The sequence below is a fragment of the Amblyomma maculatum genome, chromosome 10 (assembly GCF_055883805.1).
Source record: "Amblyomma maculatum isolate TAMU_Amacu chromosome 10, ASM5588380v1, whole genome shotgun sequence".
Taxonomy (NCBI): domain Eukaryota; kingdom Metazoa; phylum Arthropoda; class Arachnida; order Ixodida; family Ixodidae; genus Amblyomma; species Amblyomma maculatum.
In genome coordinates this window covers 86,862,767-86,884,065 of record NC_139353.1, presented here as the reverse complement: position 1 = coordinate 86,884,065, position 21,299 = coordinate 86,862,767, and the positions used below count along the sequence as shown (strand labels likewise).

Sequence of the window (21,299 nt, the reverse complement as noted above, 5' to 3'; positions counted from 1 at the left end):
TAGTACAGCACGGCATCATGCCAAGGCACTCGACCAATATGGCTGCTAAAATATTGACTACATTTCCCGAACATACCGGGCTCTCTGTCCAAAATTCCGCGCATTGCAGCGCGCCACTTGCAAGGGTGGCTGTACAAGCAACTGACGCCACTGGCCAAGCCTCCTTTGCCTGTTCCCATTCACTACATCGGCATAGCCAGGGGCACAGTAGACATCCCCCTCTTCTGCACTTCGGTCCATCAAAAAATTGTGCACAACACACAATGCCTTCACGAGCTCTTCAGCATGCCTGGGAGTTTCCCCCAGTGTCCTTTCAAGTATTCTCCAGCGGGTCACAAGGATGCCAAAGGCATTCTCAGCGCACCTCCTGTTTCAAAGAAAAAAAAATTATTTCATGCTTGGATAGTGATGCTTTACCAAGCTGCACTTTTTTATATGCGAAAACCTTTTTGTGGTTTTGCTGCAATCGCAACGCAAATGCCACAATTTACCAACAAATTCAGTGCTTATAAAAAACAACAACAAAGAAAATGCCACATGCGCATCTAGCCACAAATTTTGTATTTAATGCTTATGCAGGTTTTCATACACTGCACAAGCAGGGTTTGTTAAGCGCATCAAAGATAGCACTTATGAACTAGGAGCACTAGTACAATTCCAGAATGCTGGAGTGTCTGTACAGAATGTATGTGATTATTTTTACAGTATCTACCATCAATTGCTACTGCCATGCCAAAATGCTATTCCAGCAACAAAGAACCGCAACAATTGCAAGGTAGTGCCTAATGTGCATGACTGATTTATTCCTTCAATTGTGAGGAAAAAAAATGATGGCCTGCCCATTTTCCATTTGTAACCATTTACCACCTACTATCAATACATAGTGTTCACACGTTTTGCACATCTGCCTCAACAGCATTTTCAACTGAGTCCGGAAAAATGCGGTGCAGCATCTGCAACGAAAAAGTTGCTTTTGAGACACCTAAATGAAGTTAATAATGGTCCCGGAAACTGTCCGAATCGAGTTTCTTCATTAGCAGCGAAACGTGTGGGACACATGTGGTAACCGAATGGCTCTCCTGGCCATGGATTTGACAGCAGCAAAATAATACTGCTCTTTGAGACAAGGACTGCCATGTGCAATAACACGCTTTGTGTCTATACTTTGTTTCACAAGTTGTTGGCAGCACTACAAAAGGTAATGGGGATCTGGGCCAATCAATACGGCTGCATTACACGACTGTGCTCTATACCAGCCAGTGCCGCCATAGACGACAGGTGCGCGAGAGCACAATTATTCAGTGTGGTCATCGTGATTGGCCCAGATCACTCTTACCTTGTGTAATGCTGCCAACATCTTGTGAAATGAAGCACATAAGCGTGGGCATGTTGGACTGCATACTTATGGCTTCACAACTGGCGATGCCAAGCTCGTGCTCCTGCTGCAACATCAAAATTGTAGAATGCTCACCTGAAGCAAATTCTGCAACCAGGGGCCTTCACTGGTGCTTTCATTAACCGCGTTACTTCAATTGGAGCTCATTTGAGGCTGCTGGAATTGCACTGCTGTCGCAATCACGGCAATTTTCAAACCTCAAATGGCTAATTTCAAATATAAAAAAGAAACCGTGCTAAAATTTGAGAACATCTGTGGGGACAAATCTCAAATGGGCGTTTCTCAACTGTCTGCAACTTTCCAAGTGTACGTCTTATTAAACCATCTATCCAGCATAGCTGTTGTACAATAACGCAGTCTGTAAATTTAGACTGTTCGTGATCTTTTTTTCTGTGGCACGCCTGCCGTGACAGCACTCCGTAGAGGTCACTTGGGTGGCTGGAAGGTCTCAGCGTTAATATCATACGTACAGAATCATGTGGCCGATGTGGACACTTTGATCGCTAACTCTGTTCAGGTCATGGCACTGGTCACGCAAACAACCTAGCTACGCAGATGGAGAATGGTCTAAAAACAGCTGCCTATAGGTTAGGACAACTATCCGCAGCCTTGCACTATTTTGAAGTTCACGCATTGTAAGTTTGTAAATCTTGGCACAAAGCTGAGACAGCGTCACATCCACACAAAACATGAGAAAACTGCTCGAAATTGAATTTGCACATGTTGAAAAGCCTTCTCCAAAATATTATTGCTCACTCTCACTACTGAACCAGATACTAAGCCAAACTTTGTGCATGTTTTGCATGTTACTGTCAATGTACTGGAACTAAGCAAAAATTATGCACGCAATATTTGAGGCCGAATCGATTTTAGGAGCGGTAACTTCAGTGCTGTTACCTTGCTCGGCTGAGGCGATAGTTGAAGATCCGCTTGCTGGCCTCCAAACCGCGCCCAGGGTACGGCCTCAAAAAGTCATGCCGCAGCTGGAAAGCCTATCTCCGACAAATACACAAGGCGCACTGAGATCTGTCCCAGGCAGACGCAGGTCCCTAGGCAAATCTAGTTGACCTGCTTCCAGACGCTTTCCGAATGTTGACTCCTGGAGTACCCCTCCATCACTCTGCTTGCCATAAGCACCAACGTCTGCAACAACAAACTTGTAGGCACTATCAACTACGGCAAGCAGAACTATGGAGAAGGTGCCCTGAAATGAAAAAAATGTTGAAATGCTCAGTTAATGTAGCGTCCACAATCTTGCACAGCATATGGAACATGTCCAACGGGCACCTTTCAAATGTAGTTTATCAACATCTGCAGAATGACTATGTCCACTGTAGGATAAAGGCCTCTCTCAAATCCTTCGAATTAACCCTTCAATGTGTCTTCTATAGCAGTTTATGATTCATAAAGTATAAACACAGTTTCCTGGAGCGCCTATTACATATATCAAAGTTCTAAGATAGCAATACAAATCTTCCATTGGAAACATACCTTGTAGTTGAAATACATACTGCCAGACTTGGCGGGGGCTTTAATCTGGACGTGTTTACCATCCGCAGCCCCGATGCAGTTTGGAAACTGCCAGGTACAGCCAAATCCTTCTGCGACACGCAGCCAAGTCGTGAGATCTGGATCCTGAAAAAAAAAAAAAAGTTGAAGTCCATAAAGCAAGGAAAACATGGACACTGAGGCAAATAGCAATAAGCAATGTAGCAGGTATTGATCGAGAGGCCTTATTAATAATAGTAATATATGTTACTAACAGTTTTACGAAGCATTAGTCTTGAAATTAATCTTGAAAGCAAATGGGTGTGTATGGAACGCATGATGCCAGACCACCAAGTGTTTTTGCAGGTATTATGCAGGATTATATTATCTAACCATTAAAGCACACAGATGGGGCAACTTGATTCTGATCTTGGAAGTTGCACCTGTTCAACCTACACACTGAGTGCTTCATTCCACTGTGTGCACATGGTAAATAAAGGAATACATTACATAAACACTTCTATGATTACACTATCCTTAAAGTTGCCATGCAGAGAGTAATACCACTGTCGCATGGGCATTTCGAAGGCCTCCAAACTGGGAGTCTATAGTATAAAAGGTTATGAGCAGGGCTACACAGGCGGTTTCAATGGCCATCAAGCAAATAACAGTTTTAGAATAGGGTTGGAGTGCTTAGGGAGGCACTAGCCACACCCTTTGCACATTCAGCACAGCATTCTGTGTAGGTGCACTGATGCCCCACTATTACCCTAGCCCCTAACCTATAATGTCATGATATTCCAAACTTTCCAGCAATGGTGGTACCACAGAACCTTGGTCTGAGCTAATGGATTCTCTTGATGGTGATCAAATTTGCCATGAAGTAGTAGCGCAACTCCTTCGAGTTTGGTAGCGATTGAGAATCTTGAAGGCTCTCGACTTAATAGCCTTTGTATCCTTACTACGGGTATAACACAGACTTCTGAATTTGAATCAGGGTGCCTGGGTGATATTCCTAGCTATGAGTGCAGCAGACTTCTTTAAATAGAATAACAAATGCAATGCACGAATACTCATATATGGCTGCAGTGTTGATGGTAAACTTTTCATAAAAAGTTTGAAAATGCTTTGTTTCAATAGGCACATTTTTTTTAACCATAATTTCATGTTTATATCACATCTGGCCACATGTAATGAAGGTCTACTTAATCCGAGCACTCACAGGCATGTACAAAGGCTGGAGCCTAGCCCACAAAGCTCGACATGTCACGCGGACTGCGGCTCGTGCTGTAGAAATTCCCACCCGAAAGGACAGGGCTATGTCCCGCATGAGGTCGCCCGATGACAGGTACCTGTAAAATTGGTGTGCATGCAGTTGATGTAGGAAAAGAATTGAGCGGACTAAGTTTCATGCATGAAACAAATTACTTTACTTAGAATGTGATGCCAATGCCTGCCAAAAATTGCAAGATTGATGGGACATTCAGAAAAAAAAAAGCTCCCAGCTGCTGCAGAACATTTAAGTGATGGACTAGTTGGTTTTATGACATTATATTCTTCATTTGGCAGAAGCAAACACAGGGCCAAAAAAAAAAGAAAAAAGAGAAACACTGTTAAGCCAGGCGGTCAAAATAGTCATGTGGCTTTGCATCCCCTTAAAAGACTTTTTACCTTGCTTCACTACAATAAAATTTCTGTTCTGCACATCAAATAACTTAGGAAAAGAAATGCACACAAATACATGGACAAGAAGAAAATAAGCACAGGCGCAACTATATAGCAAACGGTTCACGTGAATGGTTCACATATATTTCAAGTTTAGCAACAGCTGCAAGTTCGCAATGTGATGCTTGAAAATAATAAATGAGCCTAGCATTTAATGTACTTGAGTGTGATAGCCAGTCTTTCAGCTGGGCATATTGGTTCTCTGACCACGTGGTTCTTCACGAGCTCCTGCCTCACCAGGTCCAGCACAAAGTCGAATTCTTCAGGAGACATGCGGTAATATTTTTGGAAATACCCCAAGTCCCCTTCTCTCATCTTTTTCATCTGAAATAAGAAAAAGGAACAGCGGTTACCCATGCTTCTCACTTCTGGGAAAAAATTCGAGGATGACGAGGCGTCATTCAAGTTTGTCCAGCCAGAATTCGTATAATTTTCACATTATTAAAACGCGACTGGTCAACACAGGCCACGGTTTGAGAAGTAAACATCCATTGATAGCAGCACATCGTGGGATGACTGTTCGTGCTCACATGGTTGTACTGAGTCGGATTTTCTGCTTTTATTGCAGTGGCTGACCATGAGTAGTCAGTTGCCTATCTTTGTATGATGCATACGTACGGCTCGCGGCGGTGCAATATGCCCTGCAGCAATCGAAAAAGAAGTGGTGGGGGGGGCAACAAAAGCCAAGAAGCATGAGCGCTCGAGCGGTGAGCTGCGGAGCAAATGAGCGAAAATTGAATGCACCTGCTTTGCTATGAAGAAGGTGCATGTGCATGGATGGTTTGTGCATCTAACCGCGGATGTACAGGAGTGCAATTATTTCTAAAACTCAGTAAATGCTTTCAATTTGCTCCGCAGGGTACCGCGAGCGCTCTAAATTTCCGTGCTTCGCCTTTCTGCAAGCATATTGCAGCGTTGTGAGTAGGAAAGCAAGATGCGTTGCTTCGTATGCCAACGTCCTTGATTGATTACGTATAAAAAAATATCGGAGCTACCTAAATGATTACAACGATTCTTACCGTAGTGAAGAATTCGCTCTCCGTGCGGCGAGCTCTCCAGGCTGGTCGTACCCACCACCTGCGCTTCATTTTCTCTTGTTTGGCTTTTAGAAGCAGCAGCTTCCTTCGCCGGGAAAGGTGCATGGACATGTTTTAACAGACGGAACGAAGACGCCCGAAAATTTGCGGCTCAACTACATTAGCTGCGTCGCTGCGTCCCTCAAGCAGAACAAAACATAGAAGAGGATTGTTACCAGCGACTTAACAAGAGTTGGCTAATACTTCTGACATCGGCAGTACCATAACATGTAATAAGCACCAAAAGTGATAAATGAATTCTTCATTTATTTTTAATTAATTACACAGAAATCCGGTAACATTGTGTGTAGGCGGAGCCTGAACGCGCCGACGCCGCTGACGTGCTGCTGCCGTCTCCGCTCCCATGTGTCTCCGTTGGCAGTGCTGCGGCAGTTCGGAAGCGACGATCCGTGCGGCGCGCCGCTGAAGTTTTCGCACATGTGTCTCCCGCTTTAGTCGCTATGGGATGTTAAACCCCACAAACCAAACTTCCTCTATGGTGCTTCTCATAGCCTAAGTTGCTTTTGGGCATGAAAGCAAATCAAACCAGCAGCAATCTGATTTCACTGCAAGTGGAGAAGAGGAAAAATAATGTGCCCTCACTTGTATTTAAGCTTCAGGCATTGAACTTGGTTTCTGATATACGAGAGAGGCCACATCTTAGCTTCTTGACCGAGAGCACTGTAACGCCTTATGTGTAGCCGTGAGCTTTCAATTGGAGTTTTGAGGAAATCTCTGCCATTTGGCAAGATGCCAGCCTGACATTCTCTTCATGCACCTCAACAATGACAACAACACAGTCTATCAAGAAACAGTCATCCACTTTCACATGTGCACTCCCTTGCTTCTGACATCCTGCAGCTGAGCTGTGCCAGTAAGCAACTTTCGAAAGGAAAGGCACTGAACTCATCTACAGGCCCATGCTGCAGACATTGCTCTGCCAAGTGCACCAAACTGTGTACGTTGTACACCAGCTGTTTCACATCATATAGTACACCAAACTGCTGAACAAAATACCTCAGCAAGTCCCGGGCAAAGCTGCTCAGAACTACATGGTATTCAGGTGCAGCCAGTATTCGCAAAGCCACATGCAGCTGTAGCTTCATGTTCAGAGCATTTCTGCTCTACCTAGAGTCTGTTCTCAAGTCTCCTGCCCAATGAAAAGTATTAACTCAGTTGCTTTCCGATGATGATTTTCACTGGAAGAAACTTGGAAAAGCTTTAGCCGTTTCTTGCAACTTGTTGTTGGCCTCACTCCACTCATCTCTGCTCAGGCGGGCAGTGTGCTTTTGGGAGACTATTTCTTAACAGCCGCCGCATTACACCCAGACACTGACATGGTGGCATGTTTTCCTACAGAATACATGTACCTTGTCTGTCCAACTTAGCGAAAGGGGAAACACCAGTGTGGTGCCACTTATTTTCCTGCGAACAAAATTGTGCATCACTTCACTGCAGTGCACTGAGGTCTGGGAATGTCAGCCTGTGCTCCACATAGCGACCCTTTTGGCTGCATCTTTCACAAGCATGGTAGCCTCCGTGCCCAATAATTGCCTTTACAGAGCTTGCTGTGGTGTCGCAAATCATAGCTGTCAGTGTCACAATGGCACTTGCCCCTTTCACAAGTAAACCACTGCTGCTCAGACTACACTTCCAGAAATGGGGCGAGAAATTGCTCCAGACAAGGTGGCTTCCCTGCACCCCAGTAAACACTGACTATAAATGGTGCAGAGTTCTTGAAGTTCGTTGTGCGGCAAAGTATTGGCCACAAACCAGTCTGGCTGCTTTTATACAAAGGCAGGCCATCTATGTTGGCATGCAGCCTGATGTTCTCGGGCACAGGTCCTTGCCCAATCGCTTGCTGGATGCCTTTGGCAAGGCCGAAATGAACTAAGGTATCATTGTGATCTCCTTTGAGTCCGTATCACGGTCCTTGCACCTTTTGGGAGCTTTGGAATCCCGTGACGACGCCAAAAGTGGAGCATATCATTAAGCAAAGCATGTGTAAAGTTGTGCTTGCTAGCTATGACAGCCAACTCCTCAGTCGCTGAGAGACTATGAAGAAAATTTTCATCAGGCTGACCCACATTCTCAGCCACTGGACTGCTAGATGGCACTCTCATCACTTCACTCTTCCGAGCTTGTGGCATGATCATTTCTTGGATGTTCTGCTGCATATGAATCATCCATATCATCCATAGAGAGGTCTGAGCTAGAAGCATCATCACTTCGCCTGCTGCTTGTGCTCAATGTGCTGCTCCCCGATGTTATTGTCAGACTCGCACAAATGATGCTGGTAGATCTGCAGATGGCTCGATTCTCCGATGTGTGGTTGCTTCGGACAGTGGCACGGTGCTAATGTTGAGTAACGATGCTTCATTCTGCAATCGTTTCCTGTCCGTGAGTTCTAAGCGTAACAACACAGAATCGACCTGCCGCCGCGGAATACTAAGCTCTTGCAAGATCTCCCGGTATTCTTTCTCGACGATACGGTACTTGTGCTTTTTTGCATTCATGATGAAACACAACACTCAGCGGTCAGAGACGAGGACCGAAACAGGTGCACAAAAAGACAACAGATAGTGGTGTGTTATGGTTTTTGGCACATAAACGACTAAGGCTATCATGTGCCAAGAACAAGGTTGTTTGTGTACTTCTAGGATGTGAGTAATTCATTTTTAATTTGTTATAGCTTGTTAAGGATCATTGGTTCTTTTAGGAACCCAAAAATGTGAGACATTTCAACAATTTCTACTCCCAAAAGCAGTCTGGGATGAAAATGAATCTGTTCAGTAAAACGGTTCAAAGTATTTCTGTCTTCATTTCTCTACTTTAGTGCATGAGAGTAAAATGTGATTTGTTATTAGTTTACCGCCACACCCTTCACATAAAGGTTTGTCTTCTTTTTTAAAGGCCCACTGTCCACCCTCCGGTCGAAAATATTTTCTTCCCCGGTGACTGTGAGACTTCGCCCCTGGAACGCAAGGCCGCAAAATGTTTTTGAAACGAGTAACTAATAACGCAGTTACAGCCACCGCAATCACCCGATTCTATCCTGCCTCTCTCCTTCCGTTCCCTCGCAAAGGTTTTTCACTCTCCTGCCCGAGGTCGTCTAGCCTCCGCAATACAAATTCCCCTTCCTCCTCCGCGTTTGGTGGGAAGTGGGGCGTGGCTCTCTGCGAGCGCGAAAAAAAAAAAAAAAAACGGTCGAGGGAGCGCGCGTCGCTGGATTCAGTCTGGCCGTGGAGAGGGAAAAGCATGCTGCGAGCTGGCTGCGAGCGGTAGACACCCATCCTTCTCCCGTCAGTCAGCGAGACGGACCAATGGACGTCGTTCACGGTACGTACGTCATTATCGGGGCCCGTCGGGCCAGCGTAGGAAGCGGTGAAGCTGGCTTCTCAAAGGAGAGCATGAGAGAGCTTTGAATTGTATTTTCGATGCTTTGCGGCGCGCGGCGCTGTAGAATTTTGCACAGACTATCTCCGGTACCTGATTGAAACACTGGGCTCCTTTGCCTAAAAGGGCCTTCCCTGGACAGTGGCCCTTTAAGAATGGAGCCATGTGTTTAGGTGCGTGTGCTCAATGCGAAGCCGACATAAAACGACTTCAACAAAACATTTTTGGTGGCTGCATGATGTCCATTCCTTGACGACTGGTTTGACAAAGTGTAATTTATTGTTTGTTTCATTGTTCCACGGAGCCTGCCATTTTTGCTTTTCCTTAATGAGTTTCATGACATCTCTATGTGGTATGTTTACTAGTTTTATTTCAGCGTTGCAGGCTGCTGCTGCAGCACATGCATCAGCTCTCGTTGCTGCAGATTCCAAAATGGATTGGTATCCAGCAAAATTTTATTGACTGCTCCTTTGTTTCTGCAAACATTGTGTATTATGTCTCCAATTAAAGGTTCCGTAGCATTTTTGTGATGCAGTGCTGTGATTATGCTCAAGGAATCTGTATAAATGATGGTTTTTTCAATACTTTGTTCAATGTTTCTTCTATAGCTATGAAAATGGCATGACATTCATTCAGCTGTGAAAACCGATGAACACTTGGGCAACAGTACTTTTTTCTCTCATTTCTCTTATAGTATTACAGCACGTCCAGTGTAAAGTGCTGTCTTTGAACCATCGCTGCAGAATGCAGTATAATGGTACCAGGGTGGTAGTGGGCCTGGCACCATCGCTTCGTAAAGCTTATTTTAGATGTTAAAAATATTTAATCAGGCCAGAAAATGCGTACAACCCAGCAACTTAGCAATTGTGACCATAGAATGCCGCGGATAGAAAGAACAAACGGCGAATGCGACCCACGCATAGCAGATCGGCTGCGTTTCCATGGTGCGGCCGGGCACACCAGCCACTACAAAAATCTCCTTCCCATTGTGAGGGGCGCTCACATCACGGAGCGAGTTATTCCTGCACGGTGCCCAAAGTAGCGTTCATTTGACATTTGAGTTGACGGGCTATTTGTCCAAGAGCTTTCAGAACGCCAGTGCAATGAGGCGTAAGTCATGATGTTCCACTGCTTCTGTAAAGAAATATGTTTTCTCAGAAACAGTGTCTTGCTTGTCCTCGCGTCTAATTTCAGACAAGCATCCTGGTGCCAGGCGTTTCTGCAGAATCGAAAAGTCAGGTATCAAACACTGGTTTGATGTATGGAACGTTGTGAAAGGTAACTAAATATGGCACTGTGTTGTTACTACATGAGACTTGAGGTTATGCTTTGCAAGAATAACATTTCTTTGTTTTGTCCTAGGCCTCACGAAAAAACTGCAGTTGTGTGGCCGCAAGCACCCCATAATAGAGGAATGGATCGAAAGTATAATCGATCACCTTTATGGAAGGAATGGAGACCTTGTGGCCAGCATGTGGAACAGCCTACTGAACCATGCTTGCGTCAAGGATGGTCACGAGGGACCCTATGAAAAATGCTTCCATGCCCCTCTTGGAAAACGCCAGTGGTTGAAAGAAAGTGCTGTTTTAGAATGCTGTTAGTGCTTTAATTACTCTATGTTGAATTTTAGTCTGCAGTAATAGAATCAAAGCAGGACTTGACCTAATGCGATTTTTCAGATTCCAAACCCTTCCAATGCCTGAAGGGAATTGTGAGCAATCGTTTGTTCTTGCGTGACATCCGTCAACTGTCTCCTGACGTGCAGACCTTTTCATTGGAGTTCTTCCACAGCCTGCTAATCCAGTTCGCTCACAAGGCAAATGCCTTCTCAGAGGAAGGGATGCAAGCAAGGTATGTATGTTTTGACATGTGGCATGCAAGCAAATCGACATAATTTTTCTTGACATAGGAAAAGGCTGGCTGTGATGCATTTCAATGAAAATGCCCTAGGAACGCAAGCGGAGACAGCAGACGAGCAATGATGGAGGATCAGAACATCCAAAGCGAGGAACGGACACATCACTGTCTGTCCAGTTAAGGGGGAGCCAATATACAGTAAGCAAACAATGAGCACCTAAAAAAAAACATGCATATGGAAGCATTTTTTAATAAAGTCTTACTAGTCTGTAATTCACAGGCGATATACCAAATTATCATCCTGACGTGGATCGTGCAAACTTGTACAAAGTCTAACCATACCTAACCTCATGCTTTTTTTTCCACAGGTTATGGAAAGTTGCAAGGGCTCTTCATACAAGGAAAGCTTTCTAAGGAGTAAGCTGCCAATTCTACACCACATGACAAGCCACTACAACAGGCCTGCAAAACAGGACCTCATTACTGCCAGGCATTGAAGGTCTTCAAAACCACCACAACCTCCACTCTTGCTGCTTGCACTACCATCGACATCAGCAGGTTCATGAATGACAACCTCAAGCACACTGCTGAAGTTTTCCAGTTAGCCACAAGGAAAAGCTTGGTTTATAGGGTTTCACGTCCCAAAGTGACTCATGCTATGCAGTGGCGGGCTCTACAGAAATGAATGAGGAAATAAGAACGAAACATATCGTACTTTTAACCACAGTACACTTCCTGTGAGTTCATCAATATGAAATTCATCCGATGCAAAGTAAGCTCCTACATACCAAACCCTCACCGGTGCTTCAAGTGCCAGCGGTATGGGCATGGTAGCCAGACATGTCGAGGACGCCTTACATGTGCAAAGTGCAGCACTCACGAACATGCAACCGATAACTGCAGTGAAAATGAGTTCAAATGTGTGAGGGCACACACTCTGCATACTCACGGTCCTGAGTGACCTTTGTGGGGCCCTACGCCACATATCTTTAACGCCCGTGGCGCGCCGCGCATTCGACGGCCGCACCACTATCCCAAGGCTCCTTGCGCACTGCCTGTTTCCCTCTCCCCGCTTGTTCGGGGATAACCGGTCCCGCGCGAGGGGGCTATAAAGGAAGGCTTGTGCCGCCGTCTCGTGCTCTTAGTCCCTGCCTCTTCGCTCCTGGCACTTCTCCACGGAAACGACCCGCAGCCCCCCGGATGACAACCCCTGCACAGCTTTGGACGACCCCCGCGCTTACGTGAGATTAAAGATGTTTGTTATACTGCCCGCAGTGTATTTGTCGTGCGCATCCCTCAGGCAAAGAAATCGCCCACACCTTTCAGGCACGAAAGGAAGCGATAAATTTGAAGGTCACTGAGAATATATCATATGGAGAGGCGCGGAAGAAACAGAATGCTTTCTTCCGCTCCCTATGCTGACACAGCCCGCAATGCTGCTGACGTGCTCCCACCACGGCTTCTCTCTAACACCCACCGGCTGCACCAATCTGCAATCCCGGAGGTCAGATTCTCCAAGACGTCCAGGACACCAAAGACATCTGAGAGGGACTTGGTTCCTCTGGAAAAATTTCCTGCCTCCATGCCTTCACCAGAGGTGGTGGAGGTGAGCATGGACTCTGCAGTGCCAGTGGCACCTAGGGAGTTCAGGCAGGGCCTGTTGAACCACTTCAAGTATAAAAAAAAACATGCCAGTGCCACCTGATAAAGGCGGCGAGTCTTAAACCCAGTCTTATCCACATTCTGCACTTACAAAAATGGCTACTGAGAGCATTGTTTATTGAAACTGTCAAGGACTGCTAAATAATCTGGATGATGTATATGAATTCCTCGCCGAGCACCAACCAAACATACTTTGTCTGCAAGAAACCCACTTACAACCAGCAGACACACGTTTCCTCAAGCATTATCTTGTATTCAGGAAGGATAGGCAAGGCAGTACTCGCCCCTCTGGCGGCGTTGCCATTGTAACTCTAAAATCAATCCCATGTTGAAGCATCTTGCTTAATACAGACTTAGAGGCAGTGGCAATACGAACCTTAATTTTCAGTAAAATAACATATTCCTCCAGATTATAATCTATGTAGCGAAAGTTTTGAAAACCTGATTGGTCAACTTCCAGAACCATGGCTGCTGGTCGGAAACTTTAATCTTCATCATCCACTATGGGAATGTACAAGAATGGACTCCCGAGGTGTGCTAATTGAAAAATTGAAAAATTTAAAACACATACACATCCATAGATTTAGCTATTGGCAGGTAGAGTGGGTTGTAATTAACAATCTATACATAGTTTTCATGGACGTCACCGGATGCCAGTCACAGGGCCTTCTGGGGTACGTGGGCGCCATATTGAGGTGTACGGAAAGTCAGGCATGCGTGTCAACTCTACCTAGTTTGCATGTAAGACACCTGTTTCTACACAGCAAACATGCCGAATTGTGCCGTGTTTGGCTGCGGAAGCAGAAGCAAGTCCCGACGAAGGCCGGGAAGTGCACAGCCACCCCCAGGAATGTTCCTGTTACCGAAAATCATTACGTGGCAGTGGAAGCGCACGGAGACGCTCTCCGCAAAACGCCGGAGCGTCTGGCTTGCCCGCCTGAACAGAAAAGACCTAAAAAATCTGGCCAACATCCATATATGCACGAATCTACCGTGTGTAAATTAAATAGAGCTCGTAACTTTTCGAGATCATTCGTGCTTCCCCGCCAGCCGAAACGTTGCCTGATAGTGCAATGCCAAGCTAATTTCATACTGTCGCGCATGATTAAACCGTTTATTCCCGCTAAAAGTCACGTTTCTTCGGTAGCAAAGTGAACGTTGCTCTGTTTACTACTGCAGTAAACTCGCCGGTACTGAGTTGTGCTTTGATTGCAGCAGCGGTGGTGCATTGGCTTATTTCAGAATGCTGAGACATCGATTGCGGCAAAATCATGAATGTGTGGTTGCTTTCAGGCAAACCAGCCCGTCTCATGGACGAGACGAATCCGGACTGGGCGCTGAGCGTAGAGCTGGGCTACGGCGGCGAACAACGCGTAGCTGATGCGAACGCCCGGTACGAGCGCGCCAAGCAACGCGCAGTGAAGACAGCGGTCGCACCCACAGCAGTCGTCACCGCTGCCCTCTCTCATGACAACGCGTTCGAAGATCACGAGTCCATAGAAGAAATCTGTCAGCAGGACGACGCCATGGAACAAAATGCCAGTAGAGATTCGGATCCGGATCAATCCGCCGCGGCCGACTCCGAACAGAACCAAGCGGTAGCTCCAAGCAGTGCATTGGGCCTGAAGCAAACCAGAGGTAGGTTTGTGGCACAGTGCGCTTTTCCCACGGTTATGAATGTTGTTCACTTGTGCTAAAATTTGCTGCACTGAGAGAGATGGTCATATTTCTGCTTTTCACATTGTTGCAGAAACTGCTGTTCAGACAGACCTCACAGGATACCAGATAACAGCACTGGAAGCTGACAACCATCATCTCTCGTCAGAGCTGCTCATTTTGAGGAGCAAGAGCACAGATGTCTCCGAGGCATCACTGCGTCAAGATGCAGGGAAAGTTTCATTTTACACCGGGCTGCCAAATTTTGTAACGCTCATGGCAGTTTTTGACATAGTCTGAGTTTCTGTGAGGCACACACAGCAGAATGGTGTCGAGAAGTGTGTTGAATTTATAATTTTCATGATAAAGCTGAAGTGCAACTTTCCCTTGCAGGATCTTGCATACAGGTTTGGGATATCATGCTCAACAGTGAGCCGAATTTTCGAAAAGTGGCTGCATGGGGCATTTTGGAGATTGAGGTCAGAGATTGCATGGCCGTCACGGCAGCTCTTGCAGAGCACAATGCCACAGGCATTTTACGATTCTTTTGGCAGCAAGGTAGCCATCATCATTGACTGCTTTGAGGTGAGAATTGAACGGCCATCTTCCCTTGAGCCTAGAAGTGAGACTTGGTCGCAGTACAAGGGCAGCAACACTGCTAAGTACCTAATAGGAATTGCCCCACAGGGTGTAATTACCTTTATTTCAGAAGGCTGGGGTGGAAGGGCCAGTGATAAGCATATCACTGAAAACTGTGGTATTCTAGACAACTTAATGCAAGATGTAGTCCTGGCAGATAGGGGCTTTGATATTGCAGACTCATTGGGTTTGTATTGTGCAAAACTGCACATACCTGCTTTCACAAAGGGCAAAAAGCAGCTCTCAGCCATGGAAGTTGAAAGCACGAAGGCTGGCGAATGTTCGCATTCACGTCGAGCGAGTGATTGGCTTAGTTCGCAACAAGTATGTAATCATGAAGGATATTCAGCCAATTAACTTTGTGACAGCCAGGCCTGGGGACAAGTTCACACCACTGGACAAGATTGTGGCAGTCTGCTGCACTCTCACAAACCTTCGTTCCTCTGTGGTCGCCGCAAATCAAGAGGTATAGGTTTTGGTGGGGCATATCGAATTAGTACAGAAGTGGAACCTTGCAATGGGCCCCTTTATCGTGCGTACAGAAACATGCAATATGGATAACATTTCTTTTTGTCTCATTGGAGGCAAAAATGGCTCCTTCCTAATATGGGTTTAATTGGGTGGAGTTGGGGTATGTGTGGTTTAACACTACGAACTTTGTTGCCAGATAGAAAGCAGCAGACAGTCTAATTTCTCATGACACAATCACTATACGGGATTGCTAGGTTAAACTGTCCCTTTTATTTGGTTTGGTTTATGAGGTTCGCCTCAGTCGAAACATGGCCAGGATTGAACCCGCATCCTTGGGATCAGTAGTCGAGCGCCCTAACCACTGAGCCACCGCAGCGGGCTTGTCCCTTTTATTTATTGGCCCTTGTACTGTGACCGAGCTTTATCTCTTTCCGATGCCATGCGCACAATATAAAGAACACAAATTGCACTAAGCTGCTACACTCACAGTAATTTCTTTGTTTCAAACTAAATGACCGCTCCTCATGCTGAAGATGGGTTGCTTTACATTAACTAACAACATTCCTCACAACTGCTTGTCATTGTGGCCTTCAACTAGTCATGAAGGCAAGGTTTATCACTCACAATATTTTATTATTGGTTTCAAGTGGCGTGCACATGTTAAAAACAACAGCTTATGTGTTGTTGGGTTTTATGGCACATATGCAACTCAGGCTATCATGTGCCAAATGCAGGGCTAATGTATTTGCATTGTGAGAACAAACTGAGATGTTTTAATATGTTTCAATTTGCGCAGAAGTTCTGCTTCCTATAAAAACGTAAAAACACTGCAGATTTCATCTAGTGCATTTACTTCCAGGAGTAACCTAGGATGCAAGGGGATCTGTTCACTGTAAAATTGTGGAAAGTGTTTTTTCCGTAGTTTATCGAGTTCAGTGCATGATCATAGAATGTGGTTACATCTCCGTAGAGTTCACATGTAAGTGTGTCTTCTTTGGTCAGAATGAAGTGTGTAAAGTGCCGATATACTTTGTTGGGCGAGTTGGTACTTATTCATTATTAAGATAAACAGCGCGAACACGAAGACAAGGGACAAGAAACAAGAAAGCCACAGTACAAGCGCTGACTCACAACTAAGCCTAAGCCCTTTACTCCAAGGCCCAGAAAAACAAACATGAAGAAAACGAAACAGTCATGTGAAACAACCCCTGGGTTCATGTTTCTGGTATCTCATTGCCAGTCATGTGAAATAATGAAGAAGGAGAAGAAGTGCACTCCTAAGTTTGACAGTGTTAAGATTTTATTTTGCCACAAAGAGAAGATAACGAGAGAGATAGTGGAATCGTATTTTATTTCAACGGACAATAAGTGTGTCAGCAAGACTTCTCTTGCTCTTTCAAGCAAAGAGGTGTCTTTTTTAAGTGATTTTTTAAAGTAATTTTTATGCAGCAGGTGAACCCAGGGGTTGTTTCACGTGACTGTTTCGTTTTCTTCATGTTTGTTTTTCTGAGCCTTGGAGTAAAGGGCTTAGGCTTAGTTGTGAGTCAGCGCTTGTACTGTGGCTTTCTTGTTTCTTGTCCCTTGTCTTCGTGTTCGCGCTGTTTATATTAATAACGTAAAGTGCCGGTGCCCAATACGTAGATGACATGGTATCACTTCAATATAGCGTTCCTGATGCGTACACGACGTCCACTCTCCCGAGATGGGTTTTATCAGGTGTAGCTTGTTATTTACTTGATTTGCCCATGTAGACTGCCATATATCCTTTAGTTTGCTATGTACCAACTTTATACAATCTTTGTAGAACAAGAGGGGGAAGATGGCTACAAGATCTGAAATAGTACTGAACAAGGGTAGAGGTGGGAAGCCTCAGTTCACAGGTCAAGCCTGTGCTACGCATGCGTCTGCTTTCCCATTTCCATCAATTCCCATGTGGCTTGGGACCCAGCAGAGCTTTATGCTGTGTCGTAGATTTGTGACCTTTGCGATATTATGTATCAGCTCCCCAAGTAATGGTATGACCGAGTTCTGGAGTGTAGTGCTGTGAGTACACTGAGAGACTCAGTGTAAATAATTTTCTTCTCAATGCCTTCGTTTGGTATTTTTTTTTATAGCTATCAAGATAGAATAACATTCAACTGTAAATATTTATGATGTGTTGTAATCTATCACTATGGTGATGCTCTGAACAAAATGTGGTATGTGCCTGTGGCCGACTAACAGCTGCTTTCTCACATTACAAAGGTAGTTGACTTTCTTGAGGCCTGCATGAACTATTTAGGAGAACATATCTTCTTTCCATAGAAGTGGTGAACAAAATAGTTGTGAATGAGAACACTTCCACTGTCCTTGTGTCATTATTGACCCATTAGTTGTCAGATGTGGCAGTGTTCTTTCATTTATATATATTTCAGGTGACGGTTCAGCATGTATCAGTCAGGTGTAGCCCTTATCGAAAATAATTTATCTTGAAGTGTACGTTATGCAAAAGCATCATGATTTAGTTTGGTTTATGGGGGTCTCAGTCCCAAAGCAACTGAGGTTATGAGGGAAGCCATAGTGAAGGGCTCCAGAAATTTCGACCACCTGGGGTTCTTTAGCATGCACTGACATCGCACAGTACATGGGCCTCTAGAATTTCGCCTCTATCAAAAATCATGATTTAGTTCCATGTTACTAGGTCAAGGAATGAAAATTATGAATAAGGAAGAGCCACTGAAAGGAACTCAAGCACTTTTCCTATGCTGCTTTTGTTGATGCGTTTCTTAGTAACATGCTAATGGCAATTAAAGAACTTGCCCCACAAAACTGTACTGATCCTTCCTCGTCCAAGCCTCAGAAATACTTGTTCCTTCATAATATTTTGATCAGTAGACAGGCTTGTATGCAAGTTATGAAGTCCTGCAAGGGTGGTTCGCACACTGCTTTCATCACTGCCCTTGTGTTCAGTTACGTTCCTGTACACAGATAAAATATGTGGCACCGTTCTTGCTTTGGCCAAGTGTTTCTGGTACTTTATTGTGAGCAAATCGATTTCAGTGATTTTAGGTTTTGTGCTGGGTGGATTGTACTTTCATGAACTTGTCTAGTGCGTTTACTTTTAACCCAGTGTATGGTTGTGATTTTGGCAGGGCTTGCTGGCCTGCTTATGTGCTAATGATTCGAGTTTTGGACCTTGCTTCTGCGGCAACGGTTGAATTGACTCAATTGCTGCATCTAGGGTCTAAAGTGCAAGTTTCCAGCACTGAATATGTTGTCTGTAATGTAACAAAACTAAATTTGCATACATTAGAGCGAGGTGTCGGGCTAGTCGGTAGTGCATACCTGAGGAAACAGCGTGCTTTATCCATGTTCCAATTTGCAGTTTTCTCAGGTTTACATACGTTCCAAGGTCAATGTACAACTGGTCGCGCAACTTGGAAGAAAACGCGTGCAGCTGCCTACTGCCAGCGGCATCAACTCGATGATGAGGGCTCCTGCGAACTGTGAGGCAAATTACTAGCGCACAGAAAATAAGATCTGCCAGAACTCCAAAGAACTAGAAAGTAAACATAATATTCGCGCTCAGGAATGAATGCAGTTTTTGTTTCTTGCGTAAAAAAAAAACGTGTCACATTTTTAATAATATTTTAACTTGTTTCTAACGGCCTCTCTCGGCCACTTATCCGCTGCGTTGTTGCCCAAAGCTCAGATATGGCTCAGACCAAAGCTTTTTTCATCCGCGGAATGGGATGGTCATCAGCCCCGGTTCAACGTTCATCGTTGCGTGCTGCGTACAGAGTGGGTTATCTGTAACAAACAGTCAGTATTTCATTCTGCTGGTTGTGGTAGAGCTTTACAGCAAGGCGAAGACTGTCTGTGCTCGATGAGAAACTGATTGCAGCTGCATGTGCGCATTTCCGGACGATGGGACAATGCTGCGTCACAGCTCGGCGGCTCGGCTCGGCCTCCCAGGCACGTCGCAAAAGTGGCGGCTTGTTTTACGGATACACGTCTGCATGAGCGGCGTATCGCTGCATGTTTTAATTTAGCGGTGAAGGTGAGATTTTATTGCCCCCAAGACGCGTGTCGCATTGCTCAAAGCCTTCCGTTCCGCTCCCTTTGCTGCGTGTTTTGCTTACTGCGTCGCATTACCGCACCAACGTTCGCTGAACGTGCTTTAGCTGTTATTACAGTGATGTTCCTATTGTCAATGGGATCTTTCTCATGAACATGTTAAATGCTTAAGTTGTAAATTTGTAACCTCACATTGACTCCTTTCAGTGGCAAATGAAGCGCGAGTAAAATACGGGAATCATGAACAGGGCGAGATTTATTGGAGCGAAGCTATATCGTAGATATTTTCACTTCTCAGACGCATTAACTTCTAAATACTAGCAATCCCAATTTGAATTGCTTACCTAAGCTCTTACAGGTTGGCGTTCTAGCGCTAGCATTAGTTATTCCGTTCGCTTGTTTTTGTTGTTCTTTGACGCTGATATGTTTGTTAGCAAAATCTTTTACCATTTCATAATCTCACCGCGTCTCGTTTGGAGACCTACGCTCAGGTCATTTTGTTATCACGAGGATTTCATGAAGACCGTGATGAATAAGCGGTGGTCGCTCTCCTACACTTAAAGATTTCATTGTCGTGAAGCGTCTATGTAAGTAATCGTGAATTAATAAAGCCTGGCTTTCTATGCAGCACAGCTTCACTCATTTATGCCCTTAGTGAAATGCCTCAAGCCATGTGGTTCTATACATGTGCTTGCCGAATTCACTTGAAGGCCCTTGTTCACAAACATGCCCGAAGAAATAAGCCCCAGAATGCGTTTACATGACGCGCGACGAAAGACTAGGCTAACGACGACGGAGGCAGAACGGTGCTATAATAAGGTGGTTAAAGATGCCGTAACATTTCAGTTAACGTAAAACTTGACAGTAGAAATCCATGTCAAGTAAAGTTGGCTGAACAGTTACGGTGTCCATTTTTCTGCCTTATCCGAGCATCGTTCTGCCTCCGTCGTTGTTGGCCTTGTTTTTCGTTCATAAGTAAAAAGACAAATTCCCCGCCAAGAGTACGTCACTGTGACGTCACAAGCAATGTCACGTGTTTGTTGTGCCTCACAGTTCGCAGGGGGCGCTGGGAAACTAAAGCCTCGCTCAGAGTCGACACGCAGGCTTCTATGGGAGTTACGCTACCATTTATTCTTCTACCATGTACATTCTCTGAAGATGCCAGGCCGCGGTATCTATTATTTATATGCCTTAATTGCATTGCATACTATCATTTTTTGTTGTCACTGCCCCATGTTGGATTTCCCCATAACTAACCAAAGTGTCTCAGAAAGCACAGCTTTCCCGTATGAGCATGAGCAGATTTGATATTTTTGAGTATGTATATGTTAATTCTAGACAGTGCATACCTGGATATTTTCTGCATGCATTGTGATTCATCAATAAAGCTTACATGCTGTCATTGACAAGGAAAATAACCTAACTTTAAAACCAGGACACATTGGCAAGCACCAATAAAAAACTGTTCTGTTCTCAGAATACAAAGTATTTGGTGAATATTAATTTTTTGGAGAGTATCTTGCAATTGCCGCTGTGGTGGCACAGTGGTTATGGCGCTCGGCCTCTGACCCGAAAAGCACGGGTTCGACCCGGCCGCGGTGGTCGAATTTCGATGGAGGCGATATTATAGCGGCCCGTGTACTGTGCGATGCCAGTGCACGTTAAAGAACCCATGGTTGTCATAATTTCCGGAGCCCTCCGCTATGGCGTCTATCATAGCCTGAGCTGCTTTGGAACGTGCCGACCTCTCTGCCTCTCTCTCTCTCTTAAACTCCCACAAACCAGTGTCTTGCAATTGTACAAATTTCAACAGCGCATGCTACACAAGGACACACAAGACAGAAAAGACACACGAGCGCTGACTGCAGTCAGCGCTC

The 21,299-nt window shown here is 45.0% G+C and overlaps 1 pseudogene; it reads left to right on the top strand.

Moving 5' to 3' along the window:
* The first annotated feature begins 14,277 nt into the window (after positions 1 to 14,277).
* On the top strand, positions 14,278 to 15,367 carry LOC146176946 (uncharacterized; annotated as a pseudogene).
* The last annotated feature ends 5,932 nt before the right edge of the window (positions 15,368 to 21,299 follow it).